This window comes from Periplaneta americana, chromosome 15 (assembly GCF_040183065.1).
Source record: "Periplaneta americana isolate PAMFEO1 chromosome 15, P.americana_PAMFEO1_priV1, whole genome shotgun sequence".
Lineage (NCBI taxonomy): Eukaryota > Metazoa > Arthropoda > Insecta > Blattodea > Blattidae > Periplaneta > Periplaneta americana.
This window is the reverse complement of record NC_091131.1, coordinates 179,278,757-179,292,069: the sequence shown is the minus strand read 5'-3', so window position 1 is coordinate 179,292,069 and position 13,313 is coordinate 179,278,757.

Below are 13,313 nucleotides of genomic sequence, written 5' to 3'. Positions count from 1 at the left end.
AGTAAGTAAATGCAAATTAAAGCGTCTATAACTAACATTCTTAAGTAAATGCAATTAAAAAATAGAAATTAAATAATTTACAGCTTTGTTAAATTTTCTTGATAATTTATTTAATTTCAAGTTTAAATTTCACCGTATTTTTATTTAAAAGATCAGGATATGAGAAATGAAATTATTATATAGCTTTAAGCCATGTTTGATACCAGCAGCCGTTAAATTTATCGACTCCGTAAAATGGGGTACGCATGATTCTTCTAGTATTATAATTATGCCAGTATGTATTGAAATTTTATTTTTTCATTAAAAAAGGTAATAATGTATTTTTGTATACCTGTTTCAACTTAAAATACTAAATTTCGAGTAGAAAAATTTAGTAACGTAATCAACAGATTTGTAGACATAGGCTATTTTGATTATTCTCTTCTGAAGTAATTCCAGTAGCTTTCTTGTGGATTTAGGAACACTGCCCCAAGCGACAATACCATAACGTAATATCGATTGCACCAAGTATAAATAAATTAATATTAAAAAAAACTTAGCTCTAAGGGGGACTTAGGAACATAGTGTAACAGATCTATGTAGGATTCTATGTAATGCAGTACATAATAGTACAAATGTTTGTGAATTTTAATACTGTGATTATAGTCAAGATGTATGGCATTGTGTGATTAATATCTATATTTTTGTTTCAGTTCAGTAGGGGCCGATCGGATATGTATACTATGTTGACAAACTCGAAAATATTTACAGACAGTATCTGCTTCCTCGTCGACAATTTCAAGTTTCCTATGTATACTATGTATACTGCTGCTACAGGACCTTAAGTCAATTATACAGTGATAAGTAGAACAAATAATTTCATACCCAACTCTTACTATCAGCGACCGGCCGGAATCTTAGCCATTATTCTTTGAAGTTAAGTGAGTAAGGAGTTTGTGCAATGAGTAAGCTTCGTGTTTCAGCTACCTGTGAGCTGGAATGAAGTTATCAATAGTTATTAGAGGAGAAAAATTCGCTCCGGCGCCGGGGATCGAACCCAGGTCCACGTTCTACGCATCAAGCGCTCTAACCACTGAGCTACGCCGAAGTTCAATTCGCAGTACAGGATCAAATCTCCCTCCTCTGGTGGTTTTCTCTCTGTGGTCTTATTCTATGTTCGACATATAGTATGCTGACACATATTAAGTCAATTGCCATTATACAAGGACCGCACTCAATTGAGTGACTTTGGTGGCCGGGATTCCACAGTATATGCACCGCTGGGGAAGAATCTACGTAAAGATTAATTTTTGGTCTTATAGAATTTATCTGTTATGGTAACAATAATTATTAGAGGAGAAAATTTCGCTCCGGCGTCGGTGATTGAACACGGGTCCTTGCTTCTACGTACCAAGCGCTCTAACCACTTAATATATGTCAACATATATGTCGAACATGGAATAAGGCAACAAAGGGAAAAACACTAGAGGAAGGGGTTTCGATCCAGTGCTGTGGAATGAACTTCGGCGTAGCTCAGTGGTTAAAGCGTTTGATACGTAGAATGAAGTTGTTTAATTCGAAGTATATGTGACGTCACAACACAGGTATAGGTACGTTCGTAAATAAAATAATTGCGCATTCTCTACCCTTTCGTTATAGTAAGTCAAATACACAATGTATCTTTAACTTCAGTCTTTAGGTAGCTGGAATATTAAGCCTAGCAATGAGACAAATGACGACAAAAAGTAGCGGTGCGCGGCATTGTACTATTTCCACATCAAGGACAACAACCACAGTACACACATAAAAGAATGATTTCAAGAGTAGGGCTGTCTTGTTTATTACAAAAAAAAAATGAACATAATCTTTGCTGTGAACTTTTAAATTAAAATGATAGGCTACTGTTCCACGGACACTACTCATAATGAAGCGATTTATAAACTTAGTTTAAATTTAACACATGAAAGTGATCACCATAAATATATATTTCGAAATATTTATGCCTAAATTACAACAATCTTTGATGTAAAATTTCAACTTAAAATGTTGCTGTATCAGAGGCACTAACATTATTGAATATATACATAGATAAAGCCACAGAAGAATGGCAGAATAAAATAACAACCGGCATAAATATAGGCACGACATTATTGAAGTCCATGCTTTTTGCTGACGATCAGATCTTGATGGCAGAATCGGAGGATGACTTACAGGTGGCAGCTTATCAACTACAATTAATAATGGAAAAATATAATCTTAAAATTTCTAATCATAAAACAAAAACAATGGCATTTAAAGGAGTTGATCACAGAAGATGTAAAATAGTTTTAAATCATGAAATCATAGAACAGGTATCCTCCTTTAACTATTTAGGCTGCAATATATCATACGTAAAAGAACAAGACGTCAAAAATAAAATGAGTAAATTTCAACAGATGTGTGGAACAATACGAAGGACCTTAAAAAATAAAACACAACGTTCAACACAACTAAAATTTTATACAACGTTAGCTGTCCCACTATTAACCTATGGTTCAGAAAATTGGTCTATAAACCGAACAACTAAAAAGAAAATTGAATCCAGCAAAATGAAATTCCTTCGAAGTGTTGCTGGTCTCACTCTTTTAGATCATCAAAAGAACAAAAATATACGAGAACAACTAAATATGTTTAATTTGACTGAGAAAATACAACAACAAAAACATAATTGGTACCAACATATAAGAAGAATGAATGACGACCGGTTACCTAAAATAATACTGAACTATGAACCAAGAGGACACAGAAATGTTGGTAGACCAAGAACAAGATGGATAGACGACATAAACTTTGAAGACGGAACAGGCCAATAGGCCTAATCCCTGTGGTTGATGATGATGATGATCAGAGGCACTATTCTCAATAACATGTTTAAGACTATTACAATAATATTTGATGTAAAATTTTAATTTAAAATGTTACTGTATCAAAGGTAACCCTCCTAATTAAATGTTAAACTCATATTGCGACATTCTGTGTTGCAAAATTTTAACTTAAAACACCGGTACAACTGTAGCACAGGTACACCCTTCTGTACTAGTGGACTTTCCAACAAAACATTCAAAGTGTTTGTCCTCAACTTTGTTGAATGTTGGTCTGCACTATCACTTCATACAGATCTCTGCTAAAATCTTCCGCTGGTACTGAATTACTATTTGAAGGTAGATCGTCAGACTCACTCCTTTGTATCAATTAACTTATTTCTCATCTGTCTAAATCAGGCGTGTCAGGGTGAACGTACAGAAGCTGTTATAGAGAGCAAGTTTAGATAGCTAGACAGCTGAACAGATAAACTCCATATCCGAAGATAGCCGATCGTTGGTTCAAGTCACAAGCGTGAGCGAGCTAAGTTGTAACTATCGTGGGAAAAATGCTACATGGCTACACTTTTTGAGCTGTACGTAATATTCGTGGTACAGTACAAAGTTGTTTTCGGAGGAATTTCTTAAATAGTTTACAATAAATCAATAATGATAACAATAATAATAATAATAATAATAATAATAATAATAATAATAATAATAATAATAATGTTACGAAAAACTGTAATAATATACAAGTGAAGCATGAAGAATCATACATAATAAAAATTATTTAATCACATTACTTCATTTCTCGTAAATGGGTTTAGGTAACTGTCTCTTATTTTAAATTTATATTTTAATAAAACAAAATGGAAATAAATGATAATAATTAAATTACAATACATAGGCCTATCCTAATGTTTTCTATAATAGCTATTGAAGGGCTGAGTGACGTAACGATACAATTGGCGCCCATTTCTGCAAGCCTGCATTAGTAAGAACGTACCTATCTGAACAGATTCCATGTCTCAAAACAGAATAAATCACTAACAATTTACTCTTTTTCATTGACATAATAAGCCTCTCTGTGTACAACTGAACATATCCTTCTTCTTCTGATAAAACAGTGAAAGCTATTTCTCACAACATTCCGCAAATATTAAAGAACATGTATTCACATTAACCTATGATCAACTGAACAAGTCAAAATTTGATTTTTGTCCTCGTAGAATGGGAAAATTGCACACTGTGCGTCGTGGCAGTGTTTCGACTGAGCCAATCACGGGTATGACAGCCACGCATAGGCGGAGAGAGAACAGTTTCCTTGTGGACGCGGCAAAGCAAAACCATAGATTCCCGATATAACAAGGTTATGGGGGACATTATTTACCTTCTCCCCTCTTTATATCTTGACCGTGTTAGAGCATAACGGAATATGATAATTTAATAAAGGTATTTTCGGGGGGTATATTTCTTAGTGTTACATGCATATTCGCAACGTTTCGGACCGAGTTGTATATGGCTGAACTAGGTCTACTACAAATTATAACAGGGAAAACATAAACCAATCTCCCTATTTTTCACACATAAACACGTATATATATATATATATATATATATATATATATATATATATATATCAATAACACTGTGTAACAGTGCTAATACAAACTTTTTTATCTGAAATTTACCTTCCTGAAGATTATCATAGGGCCATTTCATGTCAAATCTACACACGTATAAACACACACATAAACACGTATATATATATATATATATATATATATATATATATATATATATATATATATATCAATAACACTGTGTAACAGTGCTAATACAAACTTTTTTATCTGAAATTTACCTTCCTGAAGATTATCATAGGGCCATTTCATGTCAAATCTACACAAAAAAGTGGACTTTTCAACCCGACCACCTCAGATTTTCATTAAATTTGGTGGGATGGTAAAGAACCTTAAGTTAATTATGTAAAATTTTAGCCCTCAATAATGCACGATATCCATACAGCAATTCTGTCAATACGAGAAAAAATGTAAAAATGTCGCATACTATGTCAACAAAAATAATTCATAACTTCTCTTCTAATTGAGGTAGAATCTTAAGCTTGGACTTATTTTAAAGCTAAGGGATCATAAGTTTCAATAAAAATAGGTCTGGATCAAAGTAATGAATTCTTTATTGAATGGTCACGTGAAACACATTTTAACATTGAATATCTATAAATTCGGGACATAAATTATTTCGCCAAAAATGTATGTTATATAGGTAAGAGTATTCTCCCTTGGTGTAAGTTTCATTTTGGAAACGTTTCAGGAATATCAGTAAAAAAATATATCAATGTATTGGTTTGTAGCACTTAAACCCATCTTACACCAACACTGCATAAGCACGAGATCGTACTTATCTGATTATCTGCGTCGTCGATCTGTCAGGCCGTCATGAGTGGCAGTTTATACAGTCTTCAATTTACACAAAACGTGCGATCTGTTTCAAGTGCACTGTCGTTAGTTTTTGTAGTATGTGGTAGTTCTGTGAGATGTAATGGAGTCGCGTTTTAAGTTATAGGCCTATGTTTGCTGCAATCCCTTCGAGAAATTAGGGCACTGTAATTAGAGGAAAAATTTAAGAAGTGTTATATCGTGGATGCTTAATGTATTACCTCTTTTAAAACAGGAACAAAAGGTGTGCGCTATGTGTCGCAAAGAAATAAAAATATAATATGATGCTATTACGCAGAATCCTCAGAATGACTCTAGTAATGAAGAATACGTCCTTTCTACAGCAAATGTAAGTTCATTAAATACAAGTCTTTTTGACCAAGGTGTGTTCCTTATTAAACAAAAAAGGCTACAGCAAGAGAGACAGAAATTTGAAAATATTGTAAAAGATAAAGTCTTCGATATTAAAGACGCCGAGGAACCAGGACCTTTCTGATCTGAAATTTTGTCTCAGTTGCAGGAAAATTTTCAAAATTCAGGTATAAGTGAGAAAATCACCATTTTAACACTACTACCTAAAAGCTGGAGCGTAAATAATATAAAAAAGAGTTTCTTTCAGCTTTCGAATACATAATTCGGAAAGCAAAAGTCCTGGCAAAGGGAAAGGGAATTTTGTGATCACCAAATCCGAAACCTGGAAAACCCTTGCTCGCGGCTGTTGCCGGTAAAGTTAAAGAATTCTGTTGTTCTGACGAGATAAGCAGAATGATTCCTGGTAAGAAATATTTGTTGTGATTAAAGAATCAGTGAGTAAATCACATGAGCAGAAATGAATTATATGCAGTGTTTAAAAATTCTAACCCTGAAATGAAGGTAATATTCTCCAAATTTTCAGCTCTTAGACCAAGAAATTGTGTTCTAGCTGGAGTTAGTGGAACTATACTGTCTGTGTTTGTGTCCTCATCAGAATGTAAAACTTATGCCGAAAGCAATTTATTAAAGTTTCAGGTCTACGTGGATTTCTAGAAAATTTTTCTTTATACCTTCGAACTTATCAACATTTCTTGGCTACTATGGTGTGCAATCCTCCTCATATAAATTTCTTGTTCAGGAAATGTACAGAATGTCCTGAACCATTCAAAATAAGAGAGGGTTTAGAGAAATGTTTCGAATAAAATTTCAGTGAATCAGTGACCTACAAGCAGTGGATGACGACTGACCGATCAACGCTTGAGACTATAATGAAACCCACAGACAAATTTTTCGACTGTCTCTTGGAGAAACTTGGTGATTTACTGACTCACTCATTTATATCATCTGAACAAAGTAAGTTTCTACGTGATATGATCTCATTTCTACAGCCATGCCAGCTTGTTGTGTTATGCGACTTCGCTATTATTTCGTAATCCAAGATGAAATTCAATCATATCACAGGACTAATGTGCAGACAACCATTCACACTTTCGTAATATATTATAACGAATCGTCATCCGATACAGTCTCTATTAAAAATTTGGTAATAATTTCACACTGCCCGAAATATGACACTACAGCTGTACATCTGTTTCATAAATATCTAATGGAGTCATTAAAACAAATATCTGTAATTCACCACAAAAATTATGTATTTCTCCGATGGATTCTCTGCACAGTATAAAAATAGGAAAAAAATTTCCTGAACCTCACATTACATGAAGAAGATTTTGGATTTCCAACAGAATTGCATTATTTTTGCATATCGCATGGAAAAAGAGCATGAGACGTTGTAGGTGGGATACTTAAAAGGTTTGCGGCTTGTGCTAGTTTGCAGAGACCTTCCGATAAACAAATAATTACACCTAGGGAATTGTACGACTGGACAAGGGATCATCTCCCAAACATTAATACCGTTTATGTGACTGAAAAAAGCTATACTGAAGAGGAAAAAATGCTTGGTCTTCAATTTGCAAAATCCACCGCAGTGCCTGGAACACAAGTTTCATACAGTCCTGCTGTTTAGGATGGGTATTATACTTGCTAAGCAGTTTTAAAATGCAGCTGAAACAACGCAGCATCCTGTCTGGAAAGATGATCAGGCTATTTCATCTCAGCAATGAAAGGTAAGCATTTCTTACAGAACTTCACGTTTAACAAAATCGAGTGACAATAATTTATTTGAGGTAATAATTAAAAAAAAATCGAATTATGTACTACATGTAAATTACATAGCGAGATTCAAGAATATGATCAAATATAATTAAATACAACGAATGTGTGGGACATAATTATCGCGACTTACAAGGTTAGCTTACGCTTGCAGTGACATAATAATTTTTATCTTTGTAACCTATGATGATTCCAAGTTGAAACTTATCAGTTCATTATATCACTAATTGAGGCGTACTATATATTTTTTGCTTAAAATAGAACCCCCGCATTTTTAAATATGAATATATGAAAATTGTTTCACCATGTTTTTTTAGTGTAATTGAATATATGCAGAAAACAATATAAGCAATAAAAACTATCACGTATTAAGAATGTATCACCCAATTTCTGTAAATTTATCTGGAGACGTTGTTGAGATATAATTTTAATTGAAGCGGCGTGCTTACAAAAATATGATTTTTCTTCATGTTTGAAACGCCACTGACAGAAAACGAAAAGTATAGGGCATATGAAACTCGGCAGTTTTAGTTAGGGCGGCATGTAAAACAATCCCTCAAATTTTGAAAGAAATCTGAGTCGGTCGGGTTGAGCTCCTTGTTGATTTGATATGGAATGACCCCATACGAAATGTAAATTGTAATTATTTTACTTAATCTCTCGTATTTAAGTTTGCACATTATACCGGGATCACTTTTCTTTTTCTACATTGTTCTGCAATATGTTATTCACATTTCTCCAAGTGGTGGTCTGAACGCCTGCAGACTTCTAACACATGAGTACAGGCTGTTACAAAACAAACATTGCAGTGCTTCCATTCCTCAAATGTTGTACATTCAGAAATTTTAACAAAATATTGCAGTCCAGAAACATGATCTGAAGACATTAATTCATCAATTTAAACACAGAAACATAATCATAAACAAAACAAGAAAAATCCTTTGAATTCAATATTTTCTAAACTTAATAGAAAAAAAAAAAGGATTTCAAACAAGTTTGGAGGGCAGTACACCCCATAACTCCGCCTATGTAGCCACGTGCTTGTGTTTACGTCAGGATTATATTAACAGCGTGAAGATTAGTCTATTCATGAAAATCTGGACATCTATATTTTTAACCTTCACATACTTTTTAGATAAGAAATTAAAACGAGAAAAGAAATTCTAATATAGACACTACATTTGTTTCATTTGTTATTTTACGACGATTTTTTAACTGCTATGGTTATGAACTGAAGCTGATAATGCCGCGAAATGTGTCTAGGGTCCAACGCCGAAAGTTATACTCTTATTCGGGTGAGGAAAAACTCCGGAATAAACCTCAACCAGGTAACTTGTCCCAACCAGGATTTGAACTCGGACCCGTTCGTAGAGATTAGATCCTGAAACCTTACATATAGGCCCACTTATCTGTGCTGTAACCTACTGACTAAAGTACGAGTTCTTACCGTTGGAGGAAACAACTTTTGAGTTTTCCTTGATTTTGTATTACTGCAAGTATATCTCTCAAAATGATTGGGTACATCAATTGTTTTATGTTTGTTCAGGAATAGCTTCGGCGAAAAACAGCGTTAGACAGTGTATGGGGGAATCAGAATTACTGACTCAACGCAATACAAGTAAGAGTGCAAAATTATTACGAACCAAAGTGCAAAGGTCACCTTTATTCAACTTCCTCATTTCTCCATTTGGAATCATGTATTATTATTATTATTATTATTATTATTATTATTATTATTATTATTATTACTATTATTATTATCCTTACATAACTATCATCTAAACAATATATTAATTAACAGAAAAGGTTGTACAAAGTGAGCCAAAAGAACGGGCGATATTCAGATTCGTGTCTTTTGGGCTGCTGTCGGGTATTTTATCTGTTACATGTAACTATCCATTCTTCGTTCGATAGCATTCCTTTATAATGGATGGTTGGACGGTTGAACAACGTGCTTTTGTTATCAAAGCATATTACAAAAATAATGATAGTTTCATTGCTGCACAACGGTTATTTCGAAGTCATTACAACATCTATCGCAATGATCCGATATCATCAGCCCATGCAATAAAAAACTGGATTCAGAACTGTGCAGTACCTGAATCTGCGTTAAAGGTATACATAATTTTTGTGGTGAATTACAGATATTTGTTTTCTCTTCTGTTTCGAGTTCTCCATGCCGGCCCGGATGGCTCAAGCGGTAGGGGCACGGCATGTCCCTATCGCTTGGTCCGAAGGGTTGTGGGTTCGAGTCCCGCCTCGGGCATGGGTGTTGTGATTGCATTAGTAAAAAAAAAAGGTAAACAAACAGAAAACAAAAATAGATAACTTTGGAAAACGGCCTCTGGCCGGTCGGAAAGAAAAAAAAAAAAAAAGGTAAGCAAAGATCTGTACGTACCCCGGTAAACATCAACGTCGTAAGAGTTGCTATGATACGTAGTCCCAAACGTTCTGCCCGTCGTCATGCAATTATTTATCTTCGCTTATCAAACGAATAATTCTTCATAAGAACTTATAGATGTATCCATACAGAATTCAAGTAGTGCAGACATTAAAATATGCTGATAAAGTAAACCGCATGACTTTTGCCAACAATTCTCGGATCTAAATGTTAACGAAGACGTTGTCCACAATATGCTGATGAGTGATGAAGCTCATTCTCGTCTCTCTGCATACGTGAATAAACAAAATTTTCGATATTTTTCTTTTACCAAAAGTGTCACTGGTCATCAACTAACCTTTAGGAACCATTACACACTGTCCAAGTCACATTTTGGTGTGCAATAGTGTCTTTTGGAATCATTGGTCCTTATTTCTTTGAGGATGATAATGGCACGTGTGTTACTGTAACATCACAGCGATATGTCCGAATGATGAAACAATTTTTCTCTCCACAAATTGCCAATAACCCTCTCATCAATAGAGACACGTGGTTTCAACAGGATGGTGCGACCAGTCACATGGCTAGACTTAGACTTGAAGAATGTGTGAAAGGAAATGAGTCCCACCTGTGGGATGTAGTGTTCAGAAAATAATTTCGTGAGGTAGACGTAAATGCTATTGTGTATACTTTAAATGTAAAGTGAAAGTTTCGTTTCAAAGTAATCAGTGGAATAATTATTAAAGTTTTAAAACAGCCCGTTTTATTGGCTCACCTAGTATAAGAGACCTTGGCGTATTAATCGGCAATAAATTATATTTTCACAACCACACTGAATAGGCTAAACCATGCAATAAGAATGTTAGAATAATATGTCGATTATTTATTCTTTTTCTACACCTGATTCTGTTTTAATGCTACACTATACATTAGTGAGATCGAAATTCGAATAATGCATCTGTAGTTTGGAACTCTATTACAACTAGGCTACTGTTTCAGTTCAATTGGAAAATATTGAAAGGAAATTTATATAATTACGTTCGTACAGATTCCTGCCTAATAAATAACTTCCGGTATAGCTATTAGCTAAAATGTGAGTACATGAAATGTCGCAGCTTGTATGCTAGACGTCAAGAACTCGATTACTTATTCATATGTAAGTTCCTTCAAGGTGACATAACTGTGAATATTTCTTAATCAGTGTCAATTTTCGTATTCCATGAAGGGCATGAGACCTCGCAAACTTTTCTATTTTAGAAATTCTAAATATTTCTCTCCAGTCTCCAGATGCATTAAAAATGCTAACTTGCATGGATGTGATTTCGATCCATTCAATGTATAGAAGTATTAGATCATGGCAATATCATTTGCTTTCATATTATTTGTAAACTCTTTCTACAAAAAATTGTAATATTGTCTGCAATATTTAATTTTTTACTATAAATTTAACTATATTATTTGTTTAAATTAACCATTGCAAAACATGTTCTTATACTTTTTTCCTGCAAGTAACAAGAGACACGGTGCACACACCAACGAGATATAAACTGCTGTCTCTAGCTGTTGTGAGGAGGGTAGGCTTAAGGTTGACGCTCACTGGCACGAACCGACCGGAACGGAACGAACCGGAAATATTCTGCGAGAGACGTATGCATGTATTTTAAACGGCAAACGCTCACTTGTCCGAACGGAAGCAACCGGCTGCCGGTCCTGACGGACAGGGTTCTCGCGACACGACCCTAGCGGAATTTCCGATGACGATCGTGAGCATTCGTATGTCTTCGCTGGTCTTCGGAGAAAAGTGTGTTGGCTGTTCTCAGTACTTTCCCACTCAACGTGTGCTGGTGCGTTGTCCAGACAGATTATTCTTAAAATGGGTGATGAAAAGTTAATTTTAACAGAGCTAATCGCGCTTCTGTGCTGATTGGCCTTCGAAATGTGATGTTTCCCTTCATTATTTCAGATGCTAATAACAGATGAAGTTTTAAACATTTTTCTTCGCTCATACGAAAGTACTAAAAAAACCCTTACTCGATCTTTACACAAATGTGGGAAAAAATGGTTAAATTAATCAAAACACTTTTTTATATTGTTATGACTAGAGCACGGATTGTATGTAATTACATATTCCGTTCCTACATATGTAGCTATAAGGAAAGCTAAAAGTCCGCGAATCATATTAAATTTAAATTTAAACTTAAATATACAGAATAAAGAATATAATTACAAACAAACAAGACAAATGGAAATAAAATAATACAATCAATATAAAAAAGGAGATACAGTAGTATTAACAAAATTTGAGACCGAATGTGCAGCGCTCGTGTTCGGTCGCAGTTAAGATATAATATTAAAAGGCCTATACGAGAATATAAAATAAAATAGGAAATAAAATTAAAATTACAGTTATAGAAATTATATAATACAATATTAATGTAAGAGAAATATAGAAAAAATAATAAAAATAAATAAGTAAAATAAAATAGGAACTAAAATTTAAATTACAGCGGCAATGGAATTATATAATATAATATTAACACTAGAGAAGAATAATATCGCACGTGAAAAGTAGGACTATATATATATATATATATATATATATATATATATATATATATGTATATATTTCAAAATTAAAGAATACAAATATAATATAGCTTGATTAATTCATACACATAGGCTATAATTTTATTTAATCAAATTGAAGATATTAACACGTTTCTAATTTTCTTGTTATATGTTAGTGGGTTACATGTTAGAAGTTCTGGGTGTAATTTAGTTAAAGCATTGTACAACCGAGGGCCAAAATTTATGCTATGCTTTAGACCAGCAGATGTGAGATATTTAGGTTCTATCAATGTTGAATTAATATTTCGTCTTGTGTCATAATTGTGTGTCTGTAATACAAACTTATTACGATTTTTATGATAAAATTTTAACAGCGTATAGTTATAAATTTGTTCAATATTAAATACATTAAATTCAGAATAAATTAATTTAGTTGGATAATCGAAACGTTTCTTCAAACAAATTTTAATTATTCGCTTTTGTAGTAAATTTAACGAACTAAGATTAATGTTTGTACTTCCACCCCAAACAATTAGGCCTATATCATATTGAATGGTAGACTGAATAATGGCAAAATAAACATTTCGTAGAACTCTAATGGTTAAGTAGCATCGAGGATTAACGAAAGGGATCATTATTCCGAAGTTTTAAATGTTTTTTTACATATTTTGGTGCATAATAAATACTTTGGCATATATTATATATTTTTAAATATTTTGAAGGATATTGCATATTTTGAAAGAATATATATATATATATATATATATATATATATATATACCTTTTTTCACTAATTTTCTCTCTACGTAATGCTTAAGTTATTTTTTAAAATTGTTTATAAAGCTTATCCCTTCGTCTCTAGTGCATAAATATAATTTGATAATTGAAAATAATAACGTATTCTGTCAAAAAATGGACATCTCTTTGCAATGCTAATAG